Genomic DNA, 25740 nt, shown 5'->3' with positions numbered 1-25740 from the left:
ACATGGCACAGCACAGCTATGGGGCACAGTGAACGGTGCAGAGCACCGTATATGGCACAGCACAGCTATGGGGCACAGTGAACGGTGCAGAGCACCGTATATGGCACAGCACAGCTATGTATGGGGCACAGTGAACGGTGCAGAGCACCGTATATGGCACAGCACAGCTATGGGGCACAGTGAACGGTGCAGAGCACCGTATATGGCACAGCTATGGGGCACAGTGAACGGTGCAGAGCACCGTATATGGCACATCTATGGGGCACAATGAACGGTGCAGAGCACCGTATATGGCACAGCTAGGGGGCACAATGAACGGTGCAGAGCACTATATGGTTCACACCTATGGGGAAATATGAACGGTGCAGAGCACTATATGGCACAGCTATGGGGAAATAATGATCTATTTTTATTTTTGAAATTCACCGGTAAATGCTGCATTTCCACCCTAGGCTTATACTCGAGTCAATAAGTTTTCCCAGTTTTTTGTGGCAAAATTAGGGGGGTCGGCTTATACTCGGGTCGGCTTATACTCGAGTATATACGGTAGTTTTTTAGATAAAGTATTTTTCTCCCTATAGTTTTTTAGAGCTTCAATGGTGCCATCCTGCTTTAGTAGTGCAAATGCTTTCTTTTTACTGTTAATTGCCTGTCTTACTTCTTTGTTTAGCCACATTGGGTTTTTCCTATTTCTAGTCCTTTTATTCCCACAAGGTATAAACCGCTTACACTGCCTATTTAGGATGTTCTTAAACATTTCCCATTTATTATCTGTATTCTTATTTCTGAGGATATTGTCCCAGTCTACCAGATTAAGGGCATCTCTAAGCTGGTCAAACTTTGCCTTCCTAAAGTTCAGTGTTTTTGTGACTCCCTGACAAGTCCCCCTAGTGAAAGACAGGTGAAACTGCACAATATTGTGGTCGCTATTTCCTAAATGCCCAACCACCTGCAGATTTGTTATTCTGTCAGGTCTATTAGATAGTATTAGGTCTAAAAGTGCTGCTCCTCTGGTTGGATTCTGCACCAATTGTGAAAGATAATTTTTCTTGGTTATTAGCAGAAACCTGTTGCCTTTATGTGTTTCACAGGTTTCTGTTTCCCAGTTAATATCCGGGTAGTTAAAGTCCCCCATAACCAGGACCTCATTATGGGTTGCAGCTTCATCTATCTGCTTTAGAAGTAGACTTTCCATGCTTTCTGTTATATTTGGGGGTTTGTAACAGACCCCAATGAGAATTTTGTTACCATTTTTCCCTCCATGAATTTCAACCCATATGGACTCGACATCCTCATTCCCTTCGCTAATATCCTCCCTTAAAGTGGACTTTAGACAAGACTTTACATAGAGACAAACCCCTCCTCCTCTCCGATTTTTACGATCCTTTCTAAACAGACTGTAACCCTGTAAGTTAACTGCCCAGTCATAGCTTTCATCTAACCATGTCTCGGTTATTCCCACTATGTCAAAGTTACCTGTAGATATTTCTGCTTCTAGTTCTTCCATCTTGTTTGTCAGGCTTCTGGCGTTTGCGAGCATGCAGTTTAGAGGATTTTGTTTTGTTCCAATCTCCTCACTGTGGATTGTTTTAGAAATGTTCTTACCTCCCTTCTGAGTATGTTTTCCTGGGTCGTCTTTGTTTGAGTCTAATGTTTTTCTTCCCGTCCCCTCTTCTTCTAGTTTAACGCCCTCCTGATGAGTGTAGCGAGTCTTCTGGCGAATGTGTGTTTCCCAGGTTTGTTGAGGTGTAGTCCGTCTCTGGCGAGGAGTCCATCATACCAGTAATTCACACCGTGGTCCAGGAATCCGAATCCTTGTTGTCTGCACCATCGTCTTAGCCAGTTGTTTGCATCAAGGATCCTGTTCCATCTCCTGGTGCCATGCCCGTCTACTGGAAGGATAGAAGAAAAAACTACCTGTGCATCCAGTTCCTTTACTTTCTTCCCCAACTCTTCAAAGTCCTTGCAGATTGTCGGTAGGTCCTTCCTTGCCGTGTCATTGGTGCCAACATGTATCAGAAGAAATGGGTGGACGTCCTTGGAGCTGAAGAGCTTTGGTATCCTATCGGTCACATCCTTGATCATCGCACCTGGAAGGCAGCATACTTCTCTTGCAGTTATGTCCGGTCTGCAGATGGCTGCTTCTGTGCCTCTCAGTAGTGAGTCTCCCACCACCACCACTCTTCGTTGCTTCTTGGCTGTACTTTTTGCTGTCACTTGTTGCTGTGTGCCCTTTTCTTTTTTGCTTGCTGGTATTGCTTCATTCTTAGGTGTGCCATCTTCATCCTCTACAAAGATTTGATATCGGTTCTTCAGTTGTGTGGTTGGTGATTTCTCCATGGTCTTCTTGCTTCTTTTGGTCACATGCTTCCACTCATCTGCTTTTGGAGGTTCTCTGACACTTTTTGCACCTTCTGTGACCAGTAGAGATGCTTCTGTTCTGTCTAGAAAGTCTTCATTCTCTTTGATGAGTTTCAAAGTTGCTATTCTTTCTTCCAGACCCCGCACCTTTTCTTCTAAAAGGGCCACTAGTCTACACTTCTGACAGGTGAAATTGGATTCTTCTTCTGGTCGATCTGTGAACATGTAGCACATGCTGCAGCTCACCATGTAGGTTGTCACATCTGCCATGTTGCTCCTAGATCCTGCTGACTTGCTGTGTGTTTTCCTCCTTGTGTAATCTACTCAGCCAAGCTCTCTTGCAATAATGTCCTACAGGCAAAAATACGGCGCGCGGTTTGGTGATGCTTTCGAAGCAGCTGGTCCCGGCTGTACCCAACGATCTTCTAGCTTAGGGAGACTTCGCTTCTCCCAGAAGGCACCTGGAATATGCAAATTAGCCTCCTGAAGCTTGAATCCCTGGTGTGATCTATATGGCGGTATTATGTGAGAACACTATGGCAGTATTATCTTCAGAAAGCGGACCCATTCTATGGTGGTTCTGGCTGAGCACCTGCACGCGGGTCTGGGGTAATAGAGGGGCAGCAGGACCTCCAGTTAGGTGCAGTCAGGGCTGGTGAGGCAGCTGAAGAGAGGGGTCTCATTTTTATCGTTACTATATGGCTACATTTCCTTCCCAGCGTCACCCTGTACTTCGCCTGTCACCTCGCTTTCACACATCACCAGGACAGGATGGAGAAGACAGGATCTGAGGAGGGGAATGGGGTCTGTATGCAAAGTCTGGATCAGACCAGGCCATCAATCCGCAGAAATGTTTCCTGGATTTCTGTGGAGCAGACGGTCCATCCATGTGTATAAAAGACAGCGCTCTACAATCCCTGGCTGCTCCGCACACCGAACAGGGGGCCCCTATACACCAGCACTCTGCTCTCCTGAAATACTCTGTGCTGCTGTCACCCTGCTCCCTCCACCACATATCTCCCAGAATCCTTGCTGCCTGCCATCCTCGGTGACCGTAGACTTGTCAGTATAAGGCTGCTTTCACACTAGCATCGGTACGGGCCCGTCGCAGTGCGTCATACCGACGCATGCTGTGAAAGAAATGTCCGATGTGGGCAGCAGAAGCAGTCTTACGACGCTTCCGCTGCCCCATTGTAAGGTCTGGGGAGGAGGGGGCGGAGTTTCTGCCGTGCATGTGCGGTCGAAAATGGTGGACTCGACGCACAAACAAACGTTACATGTAACTTTTTTTGTGGCGGCGGTCCACCAAAACATGACGCAACCGTCGCACGACAGTTGTGACGTGTGGCAATACGTCGCAACGCGTCGGTAATGTTAGTCTATGGGGAAAAAACGCATCCTGCAGACAACTTTGCAGGATGCGTTTTTTCTTCTGAATGACGCATTGCAACGTACAGCCAACAACGCTAGTGTGAAAGTAGCCTAAGGCTGCCGTCCACTATCAGTATTTGGTCAGTATTTTACCTCAGTATTTGTAGCCAAAACCAGGAGTGGGTGATAAATACACAAGTGGTGCAGATGTTTCTATTATACTTTTCCTCTATTTGTTCCACTCCTGGTTTTGGCTACAAATGTTGAGGTAAAATACTGACCAAATACTGATAGTGTGACGGCAGCCATACTCTGCAGTCACCAACAAAATGGCTGCTCACTGGGTTCCTGAATATCATCCTCTCTAATCCCTTAGCAAACACCCAGAAGGGGAGGAGAGGAGACATCACACAGGTCAGCAGACTCCGCCCATAATTACTGCAGTGCTGTAATGTGAGCTATTTGTACACTAGATTTTTCTGAAATTTCAGCAACTGCTCCCCCTAGTGTTGAAAAGTGGAAATTCCAAAACTTTTCAAATTATTTTTCATATTTTACTAAATTATAAACAAATGATAATATTTTTTAAGAAAATGTAATCATTAATTCTTTACATTTTTACAATTTCTGAAAAAAAAATGTTTTTGATGGCACCTTCCCCTTAAGTATATACTTGACTGGAAAGTACATTTGAGGAGAAAAGTGTAATTCATTCCTAATATGACAATTTTGGTAATGGTGAAAAAGTAAAATATCAAGTGTGTCACGCCTTGACTTTTCAAGATAATAATTGTTAATCTGAAAGTGGGGATTAGGTATTTTATCCACCCACTTGTGAATATAAAGTATTTCCATGTACTTCTCTCAGTGAGTTCCTTCCAGAGTTTTGATTAGTCATTTGTCATTATCTGGAGATTCCGCAGTTCTTGTTGGATATAATAATGTGCTTTTTAAGGAATAGAATGAGTTTCATTTGTTTATCTTCATTTGCCTCATCGCTAAAGGTTGATATTTTTATGTTATTTGTCACCTATTATTCTGTTTCGGCAATGTGACATGTTATATTGTTTTATATAATGCACTTGTGTTCTGTCACGGCAATGAACACAGCTAAAAATCCTTCTTTCCTTATCTTTATTTACCTGTTTCATCACCTTCAATTAAAATTTGGTCTAATGCCACAGAAGTTTTGCAGACCTTGACCTAATGTAACTGACATGATGCAAACCTGTACTCCAACTTAAATACTTGTTTTCCATTCGCCACGACAGCACCCACGAGAGAGGGGATCCGCCCCTAGGAACAGGAAACCTACAGAGAGTTAAAAGGGGCGGCCCCCCCTCGCTCCTCAGTTGGTTTCCTGTTCCTAGAAGGGAACCCACAGAGAAGACTCTATGGAGTACAGAAGAGGAAAGAGTCCGCCTGAATGCCGCCTGTCCGTCTCTGCTGAGAGACAGGGGCTCCAGGACGGATGGCAGGGTCGGGGGTTCCTGCTGGTTCCCCCCTCATCTGCTACAGCATGGAGCAACAATGTCCCTGCTGGGGCATCGTTGTAGATGGTGACCAAGGAAAGTACCTCAGGTAAGGGGCCTCTGATTCGGGTGCTGCCTGGCAAATCGGCGACGCTTCTCCGTTCCCTTGATGGCGGTGAAAGCGGCCGGCAAGTATCAGGGACGCCAGCACATGCGCAGTGCGGTGGCGCTCCCAGGGCTCTGAGGGCACAGTGTCACTTCCGGGACGGTGCTGCCTTGCGAGAGCGGCCGGCAATTGACAGGGACGCCGGCGCATGCGCGGTGCAGCGGCGCTCCCGAGGCTCCGAGGGCAGTGTAACCTGACAGGGAAGGTCGGCGCTTAATAAGGAAGCGGCCGGCAAGCTGCGGGGACGCCGGCGCGTGCGCAGTACGGCGCTCCCTGAACTCCAGGGTCGCGCTTTCGCTTCCGGGGGCGCCGCCATATTGAATATTAGGAAGCGATCCTCCCCCCTCCTGAACTACACTATGGCACTGGTAAAAAAAAAAAAAAAAAAGAGGGAGGGGGAAGGAGTGAACTGGCGCTATAAATTACAGCTCAGCTGTGTAGGAAGTGCGTTTGGAAGGAGACGACATGTCGTCCCATGAGGAGATTTCTGAGTGCCCTATGGAGGAGTTAATTGTACCCAGTGAGAATGTCAGGAAAAGAAGTGGGAAAGTGAGCGACTCCACTGACAAGTCAGGGAGGAGGTCGTCCCGTGGCACACCCCAGGCTGAACAAAAGAGCCGAGACCCGGTATATACAGATACTGCGGGGTGAGTGTTTATTTAGCTTTATGAAAGCTTATGTTGGTCTCCTCTCCTTATGTATTTGTAGGGGAAGAGGACTGGAAAGACCAAGCACATGCAGTGTGCAATATGTACTGAGCCCTTACCTGATGCTTATAGCAAAAAATTGTGCCAAGCTTGTATAGATAACACCCTGCGGCAGGAAGAGTCCGTTAAAATGAATGAGATACGTCTTATGATTCGGGAGGAGCTTCAGAGTTTACGAGGCAGTCCGTCTGTAAATATGGAGAGGAGAGTTAGCAGAGCATCCTCGCCTAAAGCTGACACGTCGGCAGAGAGTGGGGAGGTCGAGTCAGATGTCTCTCAGTTATCAGGTTCATCAGATGAAGAGGACTATGTCTGCTTTCCTACTGATGGCATAAATAACTTAGTTAAATCCGTAAGGAGTACTATGGGGGTTTCTGAGTTAAAAGAGCCTCAAACTCAGCAGGAGGTGATGTTCGCGGGTCTTTCTCAGCGAAAGGGCCAGGTGTTTCCAGTGAACCAGGCTATAAAGGACCTGGTCAAAAAAGAATGGGGTAAGGGTCAAAAGGGGTTTGTGCCGGTGTCCTGTAAGAGAGGACTTGGCCACCTGGACTAAGGTACCGAAGGTTGATGCGGCTGTAGCATCTACTGCTCGCCGTTCCGCTTTACCGGTAGAAGATGCGGGTTCTTTGTCCGACCCAATGGACAGAAAATCTGATGCGCTTCTCAAAAAGTCATGGGAAGCCTGTGTGACTGCATTTAAACCTGCAATCTCCGCTACATGTACTAGTAGATCCATGTTGGTCTGGCTAGAGCAGCTAGAGCAGAACATCAGAAGTGGCGTGTCCAGGGAGAAGTTGCGAGCCTCCATTCCATTGATCAAGGGGGCTGCGGCATTTATATCTGATGCCTCAATAGACTCTCTCCGCCTGGCAGCGAGATCAGCTAATCTCTCAAATACGGCCCGTCGGGCATTGTGGCTAAAGAACTGGAAGGGAGACGCCCAATCCAGAGCTAAGTTGTGTGCCATTCCCTGCCAGGGTGAGTACCTCTTTGGAGCTGTCCTGGATGACATTCTCACTAAGGCGGGCGAAAGGAAGAAGGGGTTTCCTAATCCCTTTATTCCTTCCTACAGAAGGGCGTTCAGGAAGCCACCATTTGGAAGGAAAGGAGGCTTTAAAGACCGCTGGAGTAACAGGGAGTTCAGGCAGAAGGGCAATTTGTTCAACAAGCGCCCCTTCAAACCAGCGGATAAGTTCCGTGAACCCTATTCCACCGGTGGGCGGTAGATTGCTGCAATTTGTTGGACAGTGGAAAGAGATAATGGCCAATACATGGGCCTTAAATTTAATTTCGTCAGGTCTCACCTTAGACCTCATCCGAATACCTCCGGATTCTTTTCTTCTTACCTCCCTAAAATCCAGGCTGCAGCAAGAAGCGCTGGAAACTGAAATCAAATCTCTTTTGTCCAAACAAGTATTAATAAAAGTTCCACCATCTGAAATAGGAAAGGGCTTTTATTCTCCCTTATTTCTGATAACTAAGCCTGATGGGTCCTTTAGGACTATATTTAATTTGAGGAAGTTAAACACCTTCATAAGACCTAAAGCCTTTAAAATGGAGTCCATTCGGTCAGCCATTAAAAATTTATTTCCCAACTGTTACATGGTGGTACTGGATCTTAAGGATGCTTACTACCATCTGCCTATACACCGGTTACACCAGCAGTTTCTTAGAGTAGCAGTTGTAATAGATGGTCAGGTTTGTCATCTGCAGTACAGGGCAATGCCCTTTGGCCTATCTATGGCTCCGAGGGTGTTCACAAAATTGTTGTTGGAAGTAATGTCTTTTTTGCGGTTAAAAGACACACTAGTCATCCCGTATCTAGATGATCTACTAATAGTAGGAAAGGACTCCCTACAGTGTGAACAGAGATTGGAAGAGGTAGCCTTTTCATTGCAATCTCTTGGTTGGATTATTAATTGGGAGAAATCCAGACTCCGGCCTGTTACATGTCAGAAGTTCTTTGGCCTCCTTTTAGATTCAGTTGAGCAAATATGTTGCCTGCCAGATAGTAAAAAGACCTCCATAATTGATAAAGTGAACTTAGCAATCAATAGGCGTAGTATGACTTTGAGAAGTGCCATGTCATTGCTGGGGTCTTTAACTTCTTGTATTCCTGCAGTTGAGTGGGCTCAGTTTCATACCAGGCAGCTGCAAAGATTTATATTACAGGAGAGTATTGAAAATCAGGGATGTCTAGATCAGATAGTTTTTCTTCCGTCAGAAGTGGTACACTCCCTCACTTGGTGGTTAGATTGGGGAAATCTGTCAAAGGGAGTCCTGTGGGTAATCACTCCTTCAAATATAGTTACCACAGATGCTAGTCCTGATGGTTGGGGAGCACATTTTCGGGATCAGATGGTCCAGGGTCTCTGGTCCAGATCGGAGTATAGTAATTCTTCTAATGTAAAAGAATTGAGAGCTGTATATTATTCCCTGCTCCACTTTCTTCCTCAGCTGCGAGGCTCTCACACAAGGGTCCTCTCCGACAACACCTCTGCGGTGGCCTATCTAAACCGTCAAGGAGGTACACGGTCAGACACTCTTATGGAGGTGGCGTCAGACATCATAAGGCTAGCCGAAGGTCATCTGTTGTCCTTGTCAGCGGTACACATAAGAGGGGTAGACAACTTTCAGGCCGATTTTCTCAGTCGTCATACTCTTCATCAGGGGGAATGGATGCTCAACAGGAAGATTTTCAGAATGATAACAACTCGATGGGGCATACCTCAAATAGACTTGTTCTCAACAAGATCCAATCGACAGGTCAGGATGTTTGCCTCCCTGTGCAGGCTGGACAATCCAGACATATTAGATGCCCTTCAGGTACCATGGACATTCGACCTGGCATACGCATTTCCACCATGGAATCTATTGCCCATGGTGATAAGGAAGATAAGAGAGGAAGGGGCAAGAGTTCTGCTAATAGCCCCCTTTTGGCCCAAGAGGCCATGGTTTTCATGGCTCAGAGCCATGTCGGTGACAGATCCGTGGATTCTGCCTCTGGCCGACAACATGCTGTCTCAAGGTCCGTTTTTCCATCCTCAGGTGAAGGGCATGAACTTAACTGCCTGGAATTTGAGAGGCAATTACTAAGCAGGAGAGGATTTTCTAGTGGATTAATAGATACCCTTATGAAGAGTAGAAAGCCTTCTACCACCAAAATTTATGTTAGAGTCTGGAAAAAATTTCTTCAGTTTCACACTACACAAATTTCTTCAGAGGTGCCTATATTTTCAATACTGGAGTTTTTGCAAAAAGGACTAGAATTGGGACTTTCAGTTAATACTTTGAAAGTTCAGGTCTCAGCATTAGGAGCCCTCTTCAGTTATGATATCGCAGGTGATAGATGGATATCCCGTTTTATATCTGCATGTGAACGATCAAAACCAATAAATATCCCACAGGTGCCCCAGTGGGATCTATCTTTGGTTCTAGATGCATTGACACAAAGCCCGTTTGAGCCTATTCATGCAGCCTCATTAAAGAACAAATCATTGAAAGCAATATTATTAGTAGCTTTGGTATCAGCTAGAAGAGTGAGTGATCTGCAGGCGTTGTCAATCGATCCTCCATACCTATCTATAACACCTGATAGAATAATTTTGAAAACAGATCCATGTTACCTACCTAAGGTGGCCACTAGTTTTCATAGATCCCAGGAGATCGTATTACCTACTTTTTATAAGGACCACTCATCTCCAGAGGAAGTAAGACTTCATACCCTAGACGTAAAGAGGACTATTCTAGCCTATTTAGAGAGAACTAGGGACTGGAGGAAGAGTAGGGCCCTGTTTGTGTCTTTTCAGGGTAGAACCAAAGGATCCAGAGTCACGAAGGGAACATTATCTCGTTGGATCAGAGAAGCTATAACCTTGGCTTACAGAGCCAAAGGAAGAGATCCTCCGATGCATGTGGGGGCTCATTCCACAAGGGCCGTATCAACTTCCTGGGCAGAAAGGGCGAACGTGCCAATAGAACTTATATGTAAGGCTGCAACTTGGGCTTCACCGGGCACCTTCTATAGGCACTATAGATTGGACCTATCCGCGGCTTCTGATCTTACCTTTGGGGTTTCGGTTCTTGACTCAGTTAACCCACCCAATTTATAGTCTCTGAAATTCTCTCGTGGGTGCTGTCGTGGCGAATGGAAAATACCGGATTACTCACCGGTAATGCTCTTTTATAGAGCCCACGACAGCACCCATTCACATCCCTCCCTTTTCTTTGTATAGTTGCACGTGGTGCTTTTTTGGTGAGGTGTAAATATTAGAAAGATGTAGTATGAGGTTGTAAATATGTATATATGTATATATACCTGAACCTATTAACTAAAACCTGGCGGCGGTTCCTCCTATTCTCTGTAAAACAACTGAGGAGCGAGGGGGGGCCGCCCCTTTTATCTCTCTGTAGGTTTCCTGTTCCTAGGGGCGGATCCCCTCTCTCGTGGGTGCTGTCGTGGGCTCTATAAAAGAGCATTACCGGTGAGTAATCCGGTATTTTTTAGCCAAAAATAATTGTCATAATTGGGTTTCATTAAATATTTTGCACCGTTTGCCTGTGATGGCCTCTGTGTTGTACTGTTTATATCTGGCTGCAGAATGAATTAACTAAGAATTCATCAGTGAACACGTCCAGAGTTCCAAATTCCTTTATCTGTCTTTTTTTTTTTAACTTGTGATTTATAACCACCGACCACAACATAGTTAAATCTGTAGGGAAAACAAATGATCTTGTAAAAGAAAAATGGTGCACATTTTGTAATAAGACTCCAGATTACTGATATCAGGGTACCATTTTATTCAATTTCTGCGACCTACATGCCCACATAGATGGCTTAGCAGGGTTGATCCTATTGATAGAATCCCTTTAAGTGATTACTTACTGATTGCTGGGGGTTCAATCCAGAGATCAGGGCTCTGGATGCAGAGACCTGTCTTGAATGAAGCTCGACTTCGCTACAATCATTATTAGGCCGGGGTCACACTAGCGTATTGCATCCGATGCGAGATCATCGGATGCGATATGCTAATGACCCTCGGCTCCTGCTCGCAGCAGAGCAGGAGCCGAGTGTCATGCGTCTGTGCTCCAATTCTCTCGCACAGGGAGGATCGGAGCGGCGCTGCGGAGGAGGCGGAGAAATGAATTTCTCCATCTCCTCCATTGCTGGGGTCCGCTTATAGCGCACATCACTCGGATGATATCCGAGTGGTGTGCGCTGTCTCACTCGCACACATAGGCTTATATGGGTGTGAGTGAGCCGAGAGTTTTCCTCGGTCAGAGACAATCGCAGCATGCTGCGATTGTCTCTGACCGAGGAAAACGGCCGACAAAAAGTCGGCTGGTGGGAGCAGCACCATATGGTAATATTGGTTCGAGTGCAATGCGATTTTTTTATCGCATTGCACTCGGCCGTATTACGGTCTAGTGTGACCCCGGCCTTACCCTTGAAACTGCAGGACATCCGAGGAGTTGAACTCCCAGCCATCAGTAAATCATCCTTTACCCTCTGGATAAGGGATAAGTTGATATTTTAGGAATAACTCTTTAATTTTCCTAACAGAAAACAATACAGCTGTGTACGCTGCGATCAGAAAGCATTTTTCTGGTAATATTGTAATTTTTGTAAAAATCAAAGAAATAATAGTCAGTCCCTTTATAAAAGTATTCATACCCCATGAACTTTTCCATATTTTCTCACGTTACACCCACAAACATAAATGTATTTTATTCGAATTTTATGGGATTTACCAACGCAAAATAGCAAGTATTTGTGAAGTGTGAAGGAAATGATACATGGTATTTTAATTATTTTAAAAATATAAATTTTAAAATTGTGGTGTGTGATTGTATTCAGCCACTGTAGTCTGATGCCCCTAAATAAAATCCTGAGGGACCAATTGCCTCCAGGAGTCACACAATTAGTAAATTGAGCCCACCAGTATATCATTTATTCTCAATATAATACAGCTGTTCTGTGAAAGCCTCAGAGGTTTGAGAACATTGGGGGTCAAACAGCATCATGAAAACCAAGAGACACACCAGACGGGTTGGGGATAAAATTGTAGAGAAGAGTAAATCAGGGTTAGGAAATGAAAATAACAACCCAAGCTCTGAACATTTCATGGAGCACTCTTCAATCCATCATCCAAAAATGGAAGTATGACCGAACTGCAAAGCTTCCAAGATATGGCTGTCCACCTAATCTGACATTCGAAGCAAGGAGAGCACTGATTAGAGAAGCAACCATGAGGCCGATGGTCACTCTTGAGGAGCTGCAGAGATCCACTGCTCAGGACAACTATTAGGCCTCTTTTCCATTTGCGAGAAACACGTCCGTGTCTCGCATGTGAAAACCAAGCTGTGGAGCAGAGCGTGCGGCCGCATAGCAACACATTGAGCCGCACGCTCCGCTCTGGAGTGCCGGCGCCACAGCTTGGTTTTCACATGCGAGACACGGAAGTGTTTCTCGCAAATGGAAAAGAGCCCTTAGTCATACACTACACAAATGTGGACTCTATGGAAAAGTTGCAAAAAGAAAGCTATTTTTGAAAGCAAGCCATAAGAAGTCCCGTTTACAGTCTGTAAAACGCCATGAAGAGGGCACAGCTAGCAGACGGAAGAAGGTGTTCTGGTCAAATGAGACAAAAATGACCTTTTCGGGCTAAATGCAAAATGCTATGTGTGGCAGAAAACTAACACTGCATATCACCCTGAAAATACCATCCCCATGGTCAAACATGGTGGTGGCAGCATCATGCTGTGAGGATATTTTTCTTTAGCAATGGTCAGAGAAGCTGGTCAGTGTTGATGGGAAAATGGATGGAGCTAAATACAGGACAATCCCAGAAGAAAACCTGTATAAACGCCACAAAAGACTTGATCTTGGGGCGTAGGTTCACATTTTAGCAGGACAACAACCTTAAATATACTGCCAGAGCTACAATGGATGGTTTAGATCAAGGAATATTCCTGTGTGTGAATGGCCCAATCACAGTCCAAGCCTAAATCCCATTGAGAATCTGTGGAATCCGTGATCCAAAATGGTATCAATAAAAACATCAGCTCTGCACGCAAAAAAAGTGCCCTCACCCAGCCCCAGATCATGAAAAATGGAAACACTACGGGTCTTGGAAAATGGCGACTTTTTTTATTTTTATTTTTTTACAAACTTTGGAATTTTTTCAACACTTAAATAAAAAAAGAACCTAGACATGTTTGGTGTCTACAAACTCGTAATGACCTGGGGAATTATAATGGCAGGTCAGTTTTAACATTTAGTGAACATGGTAAAAAAAGAAAAAAGTTTAATCACATTTTTTTGCAATTTTACCTCACTTTGAATTTTTTTTCCCCGTTTTCCAGTACACTATATGGTAGAACCAATGGTGTTGTTCAAAATTACAACTCGTCTCGCAAAAAAAAAAAAACCCTCACATAACCATATTGAAGGAAAAATTAAAAAAAAAAGTTATGGCTATGGGAAGAAGTGGAGCAAAAAACAAAAACGGAAAAACCCAAGGTGGTTAATCAGCAAGTCTGTAGTCAATGATCTGCATGATGCTCATCAGCATTTAGTTTAGCTAGTCTCGTAGAATTTGACCTTGACAAGGAGATGAAAGGAAACAAGCTTCCTGACAGACTCCAACATGTAGGAAGCAAAAACACAATGATAGTGAGGAAGAGGCATATATTACACATTGACAATCCATATTTTTCTACATATTTCTTTAAATGGAAAAAAAATAAAACCTTCCTGGGTTATTTTCTTAGATAAAAGCTTGTTGGGAAAGGGTGTCTTTCCGAGATGATGTTGAGACGTGTCCTCTCTTGTCTAACCATGACCACTTGAGCAGAGTGAAGATTTCAGAACAGCTGAGCTGCAGTCATACGGGATTAGGTAGTTCCCGAAAAACGGCAGATTTTAACAGCTGGAGGAAGAAGTGCTGAAGAACATTCTGTCTGAGGATGTGAGACTCCGTGTTCAATGGCAAAGTCAAAAAATGTATTATTCTGGATAACTAAACCTACACCGCGTGCACAATTATTAGGCAATTTGTATTTTTCATTGAACAACTACAGCGTAGTCCGCCCACTCAAAAGGTTAATAAATCTGAAACCTGAATATTTCTTATAACTAAATGAAACTAAACAAAAAATGAAAAATTTTCATCTAATCTGTTTGATTTAATCTGTGCAAGTGAAAATATCAAAATGTAACAATATAACAATTCAAAATGTACAAGATACATTTCTGACATTTCAATAAAAATATCGCTGACAGATATACCCCCTCTTCTTTTCAATTCCAGCCACGGAATCTGTCAATCTGTTAATCTCCCACTTTTAGGTCCCCACCAACCACAGTCCTACAGACACTGATCAGAGAGGTGACTGTTTTCCTTCATTATATTTTTTTTTTTTTTTTTCATTAGCAGAAAAAAAAAAAAAAAAAAAGCAGCAACACTTACCTGCCCAGATCTTGGAACAAATGCACTGCAGATTCCTTCATTATAGTCTACAATTTAAGAAGGGCCCACAGGTTCTGAGTAGGGTTTAAAGACATACAATTCTGCCCTTCACCTCTCCAAACAAACCTACTTCAACACCCTCATCACCTCCCTGTCCAATAACCCTAAACGTCTCTTTGACACGTTCCAGTCCCTACTCAACCCAAGAGAGCAGGCCCCAACCATGGATCTCCGTGCTGACGATCTGGCCAATTACTTCAAAGAAAAAATTGACCACATTCGACAGGAAATCATCTCCCAATCTCTTCATACCATGCACTGTCCTCCCTCCCCCACTGCATCTAGTTCACTCTCTGACTTTGAAGCAGTTACAGAAGAAGAAGTAAGCAGGCTCCTTGCATCTTCTCGCCCGACCACTTGCACCAGTGACCCCATTCCGTCACATCTCCTCCAGTCCCTTTCCCCGGCTATCACCTCTCACCTAACAAAAATATTCAACCTTTCCCTCACTTCCGGTATTTTTCCCTCCTCATTTAAGCATGCCATCATACATCCATTACTTAAAAAACCATCCCTCGATCAAAACTGTGCCGCTAATTATAGACCTGTCTCTAATCTTCCCTTCATCTCTAAACTCCTCGAACGCCTGGTCCACTCCCGTCTTACCCGATATCTCTCAGATAACTCTCTTCTCGACCCTCTTCAATCTGGCTTCCGCTCTTTACACTCTACTGAAACTGCCCTCATTAAAGTCTCTAATGACCTACTAACAGCTAAATCTAATGGTCACTACTCCATGCTAATTCTCTTGGATCTCTCTGCAGCATTCGACACTGTGGATCATCAGCTCCTCCTCACTATGCTCCGCTCCATCGGCCTCAAGGACACCGTTCTCTCCTGGTTCTCCTCCTATCTCTCTGACCGATCCTTCACTGTATGTTTTGCTGGTTCCTCCTCCTCTCACCTTCCCCTTACTGTTGGGGTTCCTCAAGGATCAGTCCTAGGCCCCCTACTCTTCTCGTTGTATACTGCCCCTATTGGACAAACAATCAGTAGATTTGGTTTCCAGTACCATCTCTATGCTGACGACACCCAATTATACACTTCTGCTCCTGATATCACACCGACCTTTTTAGAAAACACCAGTGATTGTCTTACCGCTGTCTCTAACATCATGTCCTCCCTCTATCTGAAACTAAACCTGTCAAAAACTGAACTCCTCGTGTTCTCTCCCTCTACTAACCTACCTTTGCCTGACATTGCCATCTCCGTGTGCGGTTCCACCATTACTCCAAAGCAACATGCCCGCTGCCTTGGGGTCATCCTTGATTCTGACCTTTCATTCACCCCCTACATCCGATCACTGGCTCGCTCTTCTTACCTGCATCTCAAAAACATTTCTAGAATTCGCCCTTTTCTTACTTTCGACTCTGCAAAAACTCTGACTGTTTCACTTATTCATTCTCGTCTGGACTATTGTAACTCTCTACTAATCGGTCTCCCTCTTGCAAAACTCTCCCCGCTCCAATCTGTCCTAAATGCTGCAGCCAGGATCATATTCCTCACCAACCGTTACACCGATGCCTCTACCCTGTGCCAGTCATTACACTGGCTACCCATCCACTCCAGAATCCAGTACAAAACTACTACCCTCATCCACAAAGCACTCCATGGCTCAGCACCACCCTACATCTCCTCCCTGGTATCAGTCTACCACCCTACCCGTGCCCTCCGCTCCGCTAATGACCTCAGGTTAGCATCCTCAATAATCAGAACCTCCCACTCCCGTCTCCAAGACTTTACACGTGCTGCGCCGATTCTTTGGAATGCACTACCTAGGTTAATACGATTAATCCCCAATCCCCACAGTTTTAAGCGTGCCCTAAAAACTCATTTGTTCAGACTGGCCTACCGCCTCAATGCATTAACCTAACGATCCCTGTGTGGCCTATTTATAATAAAAAAAAAAAAAAAAGGTTCCTCGCATCATGTTCTCATACACTTTATGCAGTATTAGCCCTCTGTGTCTGTACTGCTACATACTTAGGCAGGTAACTGGTTCATGCAGCTTTACATGAACACCTGAGCCTTACACTATAGCTGGTCCGAATAACTAAAGCAATTGTTACCATCCACCTCTCGTGTCTCCCCTTTTCCCCATAGTTTGTAAGCTTGCGAGCATGGCCCTCACTCCTCCTGGTATCTGTTTTGAACTGTATTTCTGTTATGCTGTCATGTCTATTGTCTGTACAAGTCCCCTCTATAATTTGTAAAGCGCTGCGGAATATGTTGGCGCTATATAAATAAAATTATTATTATTATTATTATTAGGGTTTAAATAGAGCCAGCAAAAATTTGGACCTGGGCCCCCCACCTCCATGTTGATCAGATGTAAGGGCCTTTGAAGTAATCTGGATCCTATAAAGACATACATGTAATAGTGTCCCCATCATAGTACCTTCTTTTAATAATGTCCCCCGTCTTGTCACATTCCGGCAATATTGTCCTTCATTCTGGACCCCTTTCTATAATAACGTACCCCGACCTGAACCTTTCCTGTAATAATATCCCCAGTACTGGCCTCTTTCTGCAATAACATCTCCCGTCCTGTCCTTCCATAGTGTAATAATGTTAGTCATCTTAGGCCACATCCTGTTGTAATATTCCCTGTTCTGGGCCTCTTCCGGTTATAATGCCCCTTATTCTGGGCCCATTCTTGGTATAATGTCGCCCCTCATGGAGCGCTTCCTCGTTTAATGCCCCCTGTTGTGGATTCCCTACTGTAATAATGTTCCTTTCCCTTCCTGTAGCAATGTCCCTATCCTGGTAAAATGACCCTCATCATAGGCCCCTTTCTGGCATAATGTCCTCCATCCTGGGCCCCTTTCTGGTATAAGGATCCCATTCTGATATAACGAACGCCATCCTGGACCCCTTCCTTGTATAATGATCCCTAAAACACCAAAAACAATTTTTAACATAGTAACATAGTAAGGCCGAAAAAAGACATTTGTCCATCCAGTTCAGCCTATATTCCATCATAATAAATCCCCAGATCTACGTCCTTCTACAGAACCTAATAATTGTATGATACAATATTGTTCTGCTCCAGGAAGACATCCAGGCCTCTCTTGAACCCCTTGACTGAGTTCGCCATCACCACCTCCTCAGGCAAGCAATTCCAGATTCTCACTGCCCTAACAGTAAAGAATCCTCTTCTAAGTTGGTGGAAAAACCTTCTATCCTCCAGATGCAAAGAATGCCCCCTTGTGCCCGTCACCTTCCTTGGTATAAACAGATCCTCAGCGAGATATTTGTATTGTCCCCTTATATACTTATACATGGTTATTAGATCGCCCCTCAGTCGTCTTTTTTCTAGACTAAATAATCCTAATTTCGCTAATCTATCTGAGTATTGTAGTTCTCCTATCCCCTTTATTAATTTTGTTGCCCTCCTTTGTACTCTCTCTAGTTCCATTATATCCTTCCTGAGCACCGGTGCCCAAAACTGGACACAGTACTCCATGTGCGGTCTAACTAGGGATTTGTACAGAGGCAGTATAATGCTCTCATCATGTGTATCCAGACCTCTTTTAATGCACCCCATGATCCTGTTTGCCTTGGCAGCTGCTGCCTGGCACTGGCTGCTCCAGGTAAGTTTATCATTAACTAGGATCCCCAAGTCCTTCTCCCTGTCAGATTTACCCAGTGGTTTCCCGTTCAGTGTGTAATGGTGATATTGATTCCTTCTTCCCATGTGTATAACCTTACATTTATCATTGTTAAACCTCATCTGCCACCTTTCAGCCCAAGTTTACAACTTATCCAGATCCATCTGTAGCAGAATACTATCTTCTCTTGTATTAACTGCTTTACATAGTTTTGTATCATCTGCAAATATCGATATTTTACTGTGTAAACCTTCTACCAGATCATTAATGAATATGTTGAAGAGAACAGGTCCCAATACTGACTCCTGTGGTACCCCACTGGTCACAGCGACCCAGTTAGAGACTATACCATTTATAACCACCCTCTGCTTTCTATCACTAAGCCAGTTACTAACCCATTTACACACATTTTCCCCCAGACCAAGCATTCTCATTTTGTGTACCAACCTCTTGTGCGGCATGGCATCAAACGCTTTGGAAAAATCAAGATATACCACGTCCAATGACTCACCGTGGTCCAGCCTATAGCTTACCTCTTCATAAAAACTGATTAGATTCGTTTGACAGGATACCAACAGATAATCTGATACCAGGTTTTTGCTGTGTAATCTGAAGGCAGAATAATGTAGAGGCAGAGAGCCTGATTCCAGTGATGTGTCACTTGCTGGTCTGCATGCTGTCATTTTGCTACAATCACTGTTTTCTCTGTTTCAGATTTAGCGGAGCTCTGAATGCTGAGCTCTACATGATCCAGCCCACAACACTGGTTGGCAGCTTTCAGTGTACACTGTATATTAACTGAAAGATGTCAATGAGTGGTTGGGGCAGGGTTACATAGAGCACTTGACTATGAGACACACAACACCTATTCCTGTAGTGATAAAACACCAATACATCAATGTAATCAGGCTCTCAGCACTTAAGTCATACTGCTATCAGATTTCATAGCGAAAACCTGACATATTCCCTTTAACTCAATGGATTATGTTACCAAGATCTTCATTCATACAAGTTTTCGAATCGGGTCGACCACCATGCTTTCTCTTTCTTCAATTTTAGTACGTTTCTTCCCACCCATGTGTGGGTCAGTGGCCTCTCACTGGTATATGAGTCAATCACAGAGTTGTGCCTAGTCATCATCCATTCACGCGAGCCAATTTCCGCCTCTGCTCCCGTTGTATTTCCTCTTGGGATAACACGCTCTCTTTCGTTTTTTAACCCATTAAGGGGATGTGGACTTTCCCACAGGTAATCCCAAACATTGCCACACCTTTCCGCCCAAAAGTCGCCAAATTGTGTTACCAAGGCAGTATCAAAAATCATAGTTCGACGGAGCGTAGGTCAAAGCAGGCAGAGACGGGAAGAGGTCAAGGGTGTCAATCTCAACAGTAGAAAGGTAGATATGGCCAAAGATCAAGAGATAGAAGAAGCGGTATCAAACACCTTTTAGCAGCAACTTAAAGGATCACTAAGGCAAAAACAATAGGGAAAGGGTCATAAAATATCTGGGACACTTGACCATTGGTTGACCCATTGACCTACAGCTATAGCAGGATGGAAAGTTTAAAGAAGGAAATTTAGAATGCCTCCTTCCATCCTAAACAGAACCTAAACTGTTGACTTGTATAGAAGTTTGGGAATTGATATGATTGCCCTACTTTTTTGAGCCAGAATAAATATATCTGAATACTTTGCCATAATTTTCTTTAAGACACCGAATTACTCTCGTTTTCTTATTCAAAACACATCTATACTTACACCTTTCATCCCTCACTCCCATAGTTTATCCAAACAGGTCTGACTCTTTTAAATATTTGGAGTTTTTCTGTGCAATGAAACGTGTAGAAAGTAAACCAATTAATAGAAAATGTGGTCATAATTGGAAATTCACTGCATACATAGACAAAAACCCATAATGAGAATAATAAGCAGAAAGGCTCCGTGCAGATTTCTCATTATCACTTTCTTTACTTTTAATTAGCATTTGTTGCGTTATCATTGGGGATTGTCGAATTTACACTAAACTGATTAAGGATGTAATCATAGAAAACTTTCACATTGTTTTTCATGTTTGTTCACCAAAAAGTTTACAACAGCTTTAAAATGAGATTTTGGCTGTTGGCGTATTACTTCACAAGGGTGGGTGCTTCAAGTCATAGAGCCATAGAAGTGGGTAGAAAAGCACAGACAATTCTGTTGAAATCTTCACCAAGTAAACAGCTTAAGGCTTTTACAAACTACTTATAAGGTGAAACGTTTCAGAACTTTTTCTATTTTTAATGACATCGATATTCTGTTCAAATTAATTGATAAAGCAACTGAAATTATTTTAAGGGGGAACTAAAAATAACAAAGCTAAAATAATATGGTCACATGAATGTGAACACCCTCTTATAATTGGGAATGTGGTTGTGTTCAGAATTAGGCTCACTTATGTTAAATAGTAGTCAATACACAGTGTCACGACTCCAGGGTATTATTGCTGCGGGGAGAGCTACACACAGCAGCAACGGAGCTGAGCAAAACGCCGGGTTACTAACCAGTTAACAAAACAGGACCTGAACCATGTGACAGAGTGGGAGGTGGTCGGGGGCGGAGCCAGACGCCAGGGTGCAGAGGAGACGATGCACACAAGAGAATAGTCAAACAAGCTAAGATCCGAACCAGGAGATCACGAGGTACCAAAGGGGAGAGACAGGGGATTGTCAGTGGAGAAGCCAGAGGTCAGAAATCCAAAAGAACAAACGAACAGAGTAACGCACGGAGAGCAAGGAACCCAATTCCAAACCGGGCACTCACTGCAGGAGTCAGGCAGACAGACTAGAACTAAAATATAGCTGACAAGGAATCCTGGTCTGGAGTGAGTATAAATATCCCTCCTAGATCCAAAGGGAGGCCAGCAAAATTAACCCTGAGAGAACAGGACATTAGCCATGTCCTAACCATGACACACAGCTAGCAAAAGACTGTCACCTCCAAACAGAAAACTAGTGTGTACAGGTATAAACACATAACAAACAAAGTTGCACTCTGTAAACATGAAATGTATGAAATTTGAATTGCATTACAGCTCTAGATAATAAGAAAAAATGGAGATGCTTAGCACATAATTTGGCCAATTCATGCGTCAACGACAAGGCGATCTCCGATTGCTGGGAACTAGTGATGAGTGATACTTGCCCGAGCATCTCACTGCTCGAGATGCTCGGAGCTCGTCGAGTATTTCCAGGGTTGCTCGGCGGGAGTTTGGGTCCCCGCCCTGCATGTTTGGCACGCTTTAGAGCGCCAATGAACATGCAGGGATTGTCTGCCACACACTGTAATGCTGCAGCTATGTTGGTTGTGGCAGTACAGTGATTGGATGGCCGCACAGCAACATCAGGTCTATATAAGACCTGGCGCCGCCATGCTCGTCACAGTCTACTCCGGAATCAGGCACTAAGTAAGCAAATCTCTCCCTAGCTCAGCAGCAACTCTCCCTTTGCTGCTAAGCTAGGGAGAGATTTGCTTACTTAGTGTGGGTATACCATATAATATACACATATCCATCTCAACTAGCAGTCCTTCTGAGGACTAATAAAGATGCATAGATATCAGTGCTAAGAAGGCAGGCAGTGTATGTGGCAGACTGCAGTGCATATAGCAAGAGGGTCCATTCCAGTCCTGTCTGCTGCTGCTATTACAGATATTTCTAGACATAGCCCCAGGTATCAGGGTCCAGGAATAATTTTTTTTACAGGCCAACTATTTAAAACTGTGGTTTGTCCATCACACACGGATCAGAGATAAAAAGTGCACTCCAAATTCTGCCATTTGTGCCCTCCATTTAATTTTTGTTGCAGTGTGTTAGCGAAGTTATTGACACCAGTTTGCTGGTAAAAATAGTTACCTACAGGCCAGCTATTTCAAACTGTGGTTTGCCCGTCACACACAGATCAGAGATAAAAAGTGCGCTCCAAATATTGCCATTTCTGGCCTCCCTTTAAATTTTATTGCAGTGTGAAGATGCCTCCTGCCCTGCACCTGTCGCTGCACACACTCAACTAGCACCATCAGCAAGCACATCCACGTCCTTGTCCCAGCGCAGCGTTCAGTTGTCCATATCCCAGTCCTTGAAACACAAGCGCAAATACGCAGCCAACACCCCACAGGAGACACTACTAAATTCACACAATTTGTGACTGCTTGCGCTCGAAATGCTGGCATTTAGGCTCATGGAGAAGGAAGCTTTCCGCAACCTGATGGCGGTGGCCGTCCCTCGGTACTCGGTCGCCAGCAGCCACTATTTCTCCCGGTGTGCCGATCCCGCATTACACAAGCACATGTCCCACAACATTAGAAGTGCCCTCAACAATGCAGTTACTGGGAAAGTCCACCTAACCACGGACACGTGGACAAGTGCTTGTGGGCAGGGACGGTACATCTCCCTGATGGCACACTGGGTTAACAACATGGAAGCCGGGACCCAGTCAAACCTTGGGGTGGAACACGTCCTCCTGATGCTGAGGATTGCGGGCCCTAGGTCAATCAGGGTTGTCCTCACAGTCTACAGCTCCTGCACCTCATCCTCATCCTCTTCAGCCTCCATCTCCAAAATGACCACATCAGTCACAAGCTGGAAGCACTGCAGCAGTGCCTCAGCCAAGCGGCAACAGGCTGTGCTGAAGCTAATAAGCTTAGGTGACAAACTGCACAATGCTGAAGAGTTGTGTACAGCTCTGAAAGAGCAGGCAGATCTGTGGCTGACACCGCTGAACCTACAGCCAGGCATGGTCGTGTGTGACAATGGCCGGAACCTGGCGACGACTCTGAGGCGAGGCGAGCTCACACACGTACCATGCTTGGCCCATGTGCTTAACCTCATGGTTCAGCAGGTTCTCAAAACCTACCCGAAGCTGCCGAATCTGCTTGTCAAAGTATGCTGCCTTTGCGGCCATTTTAGAAAGTCAGCTACAGCTTCTGATGCCCTTGCCGTGTTTCAGCTCACCGACTGGTGTGTGATGTCCCCACGCGCTGGAACTCTACACTGCAGATATTGGAAAGGATTTGTGAGCAGAAAAGGGCAGTTATTGACTACCAGCATCAAAAAGGCCATCGGTATTCAGATCAGACTCCACACATAAGACCTCAGTAGTGGACATGGATGTCAGACATATTTACCATACTCCAAAATTTTAAGGACCACACCAAGATGGTGAGTGGCGATGACGCCATAATTAGAGTCACCATTCCATTTCTCTGTGTTCTGAAAAGCTCTCTGATCACAATCAAAAAGGATGCAATGCAGGCGGAGCACGATGAGACGGAGCAAGGAACCATACAGCGTGATTATACACAGCGCAGCCTCATCTCTTTCCAACGTGGATTGGGTGACAATGAGGAAGAGGAGGAGAAGGAAGAACAGGAGCTAGTTTCATGCGCTATACACGGTACTACCTGCACAACTGTCATGCCGTCTGTGGATGGCCTTATGACAGAAAGTAGGAGGAGGAGGAAGAGAGCATGGAGGAGGAAGAGAGCATGGTCAATCATCATCTTGGTGAGGACATGGAAGTCTTGCCTGTTAGCAGTCTGGCACGCATGGCTGAGTTTATGTTATGCTGCCTTTCCCGTGACTTTCACATTCTCAAAATTTTGGATGACAGTTATTACTGGTTGGTGACACTTCTAGACCCACGCTGCAAGGAGAACTTTCTATTTCTTATTCCTGAGGAGGACAGGTCTACTAAAATGGGGCAGTACCGGAAGGCCCTTGTTGCCGAATTATTAAAATAATTCCCATCTGAAAACGCTGGTGGCAGAGGTCACAGTTCATTGGACAACCAAGAAGTACAGGCGAGAGAGACACAACTCCAATCCAGCAGAGACAGGGGAACACTGTCAAAGTTCTGGGAGAGTTTTCTCAGATCCTCCCATCGCACAGGCCCTGAGGCGCCGGATACTCTCACAAGTAGTGCAAAGTTTGGAAAGATGATGAGGGAGTACCTTGCTGGCCATACCAACGTCCTCCGTGATTCATCTGTGCCTTATAATTATTTTGTATCCAAGCTGGACACGTGGCATGAACTGGCTCTCTATGCCTTGGAGCTCCTGGCTTGCCCTGCCGCTAGCGTTTTGTCAGAGTGGGTTTTTAGTGCCGCTTGTGGAATTAAAACTAATAAGTGCATCCGCCTGTCAACTGAAAATGCTGACAGGCTGATTCTTATAAAAATGAACAAGGGCTGGATTGGGACAGACTTCTCAACACTACCGAATGAAAGCAGCGTAACATAAACTCAAATCCAGTGTCTTTTTTTTGGGAGTTCTGTTCCCATGCACAACTTCACACCCACACATGGGTATACGCTTCCTAATTTTGGCTGTTTGCTGTTGTGCTCCTCCTTCTCCTCATCCTCATCCTCCACCACGATATCACTAGGGTGACCATGGACCGTGATGCAACACCCACATCATTTTTTAAAGGGTATTTATGATGCCCGTAAAAACAGTTTGTTAAACAGTATGTTCATGTATACCCCTCAGGCAGGGCCAGACTGGCCATTTGGCAATTCTGGCAAATGCCAGAAGGGCCGGTCTGGTTGTGGGCTGCCTTGTCTGCTACGTTGTTAACAGAATCAATGTTCTCAAGACACCCATACTGTTAACAGTTGTGACGGAGCACAAAGTCGCTGACTCCATCACTTTCCCCAGCAGGCCGTGGGTATCATTACAAATATTGGTGTTGTAGTAAATCTTCCTTTCCACCATCCAGGGTAATAGTAGTAATATATCCCCATCTGGTACTTGGGGACGAGGACAACATGGGCCTGTGTGATTTCAAATGCCAGGGCTGAATTTCATCCCCAGTCCGTACCTGCCCTCAGGGGTAAATGTTTGTCACCCATACACTTAGTGCATGGGCATTACAAATATAGGAGACCTGCTCCTTTCTTATGGGAACATTTTTTTATGAGGCCCTCCCCCATATCTCTTCCAAGGGGCATTGGAGTGCCTCCAAATTTTCGGCAGTCCTTGCATTCACTGCATAGGCAAACAACATGGGAGACCCACTTCCTAATAATGGGAACATTTTTTCATGAGGCCCTCCTCTTCGTCTGTTCAAAGGGGCATTGGAGTGCCTCCAAATTTTTGGCAGCCCTTGCATTCACTGCATGGGCAAACACTATGGGAGACTAACTTCCTAATAACGGGAACATTTTTTCATGAGGCCCTCCTCTACGTCTCTTTAACCCCTTTACCCCCAAGGGTGGTTTGCACGTTATGGACCGGGCCAATTTTTACAATTCTGACCACTGTCCCATTATGAGGTTATAACTCTGGAAAGCTTCAACGGATCCCAGTGATTCTGACATTGTTTTCTCGTGACATATTGTACTTCATGGTAGTGGTAAAATTTCTTTGATATTCCCTGCGTTTATTTGTGAAAAAAACGGAAATTTGGCGAAAATTTTGAAAATTTCGCAATTTTCCAACTTTGAATTTTTATGCAATTAAATCACAGAGATATGTCACACAAAATAC

This window comes from Ranitomeya imitator, chromosome 3 (genome assembly GCF_032444005.1).
Source record: "Ranitomeya imitator isolate aRanImi1 chromosome 3, aRanImi1.pri, whole genome shotgun sequence".
NCBI lineage: Eukaryota > Metazoa > Chordata > Amphibia > Anura > Dendrobatidae > Ranitomeya > Ranitomeya imitator.
This window is presented reverse-complemented; position numbering follows the sequence as displayed.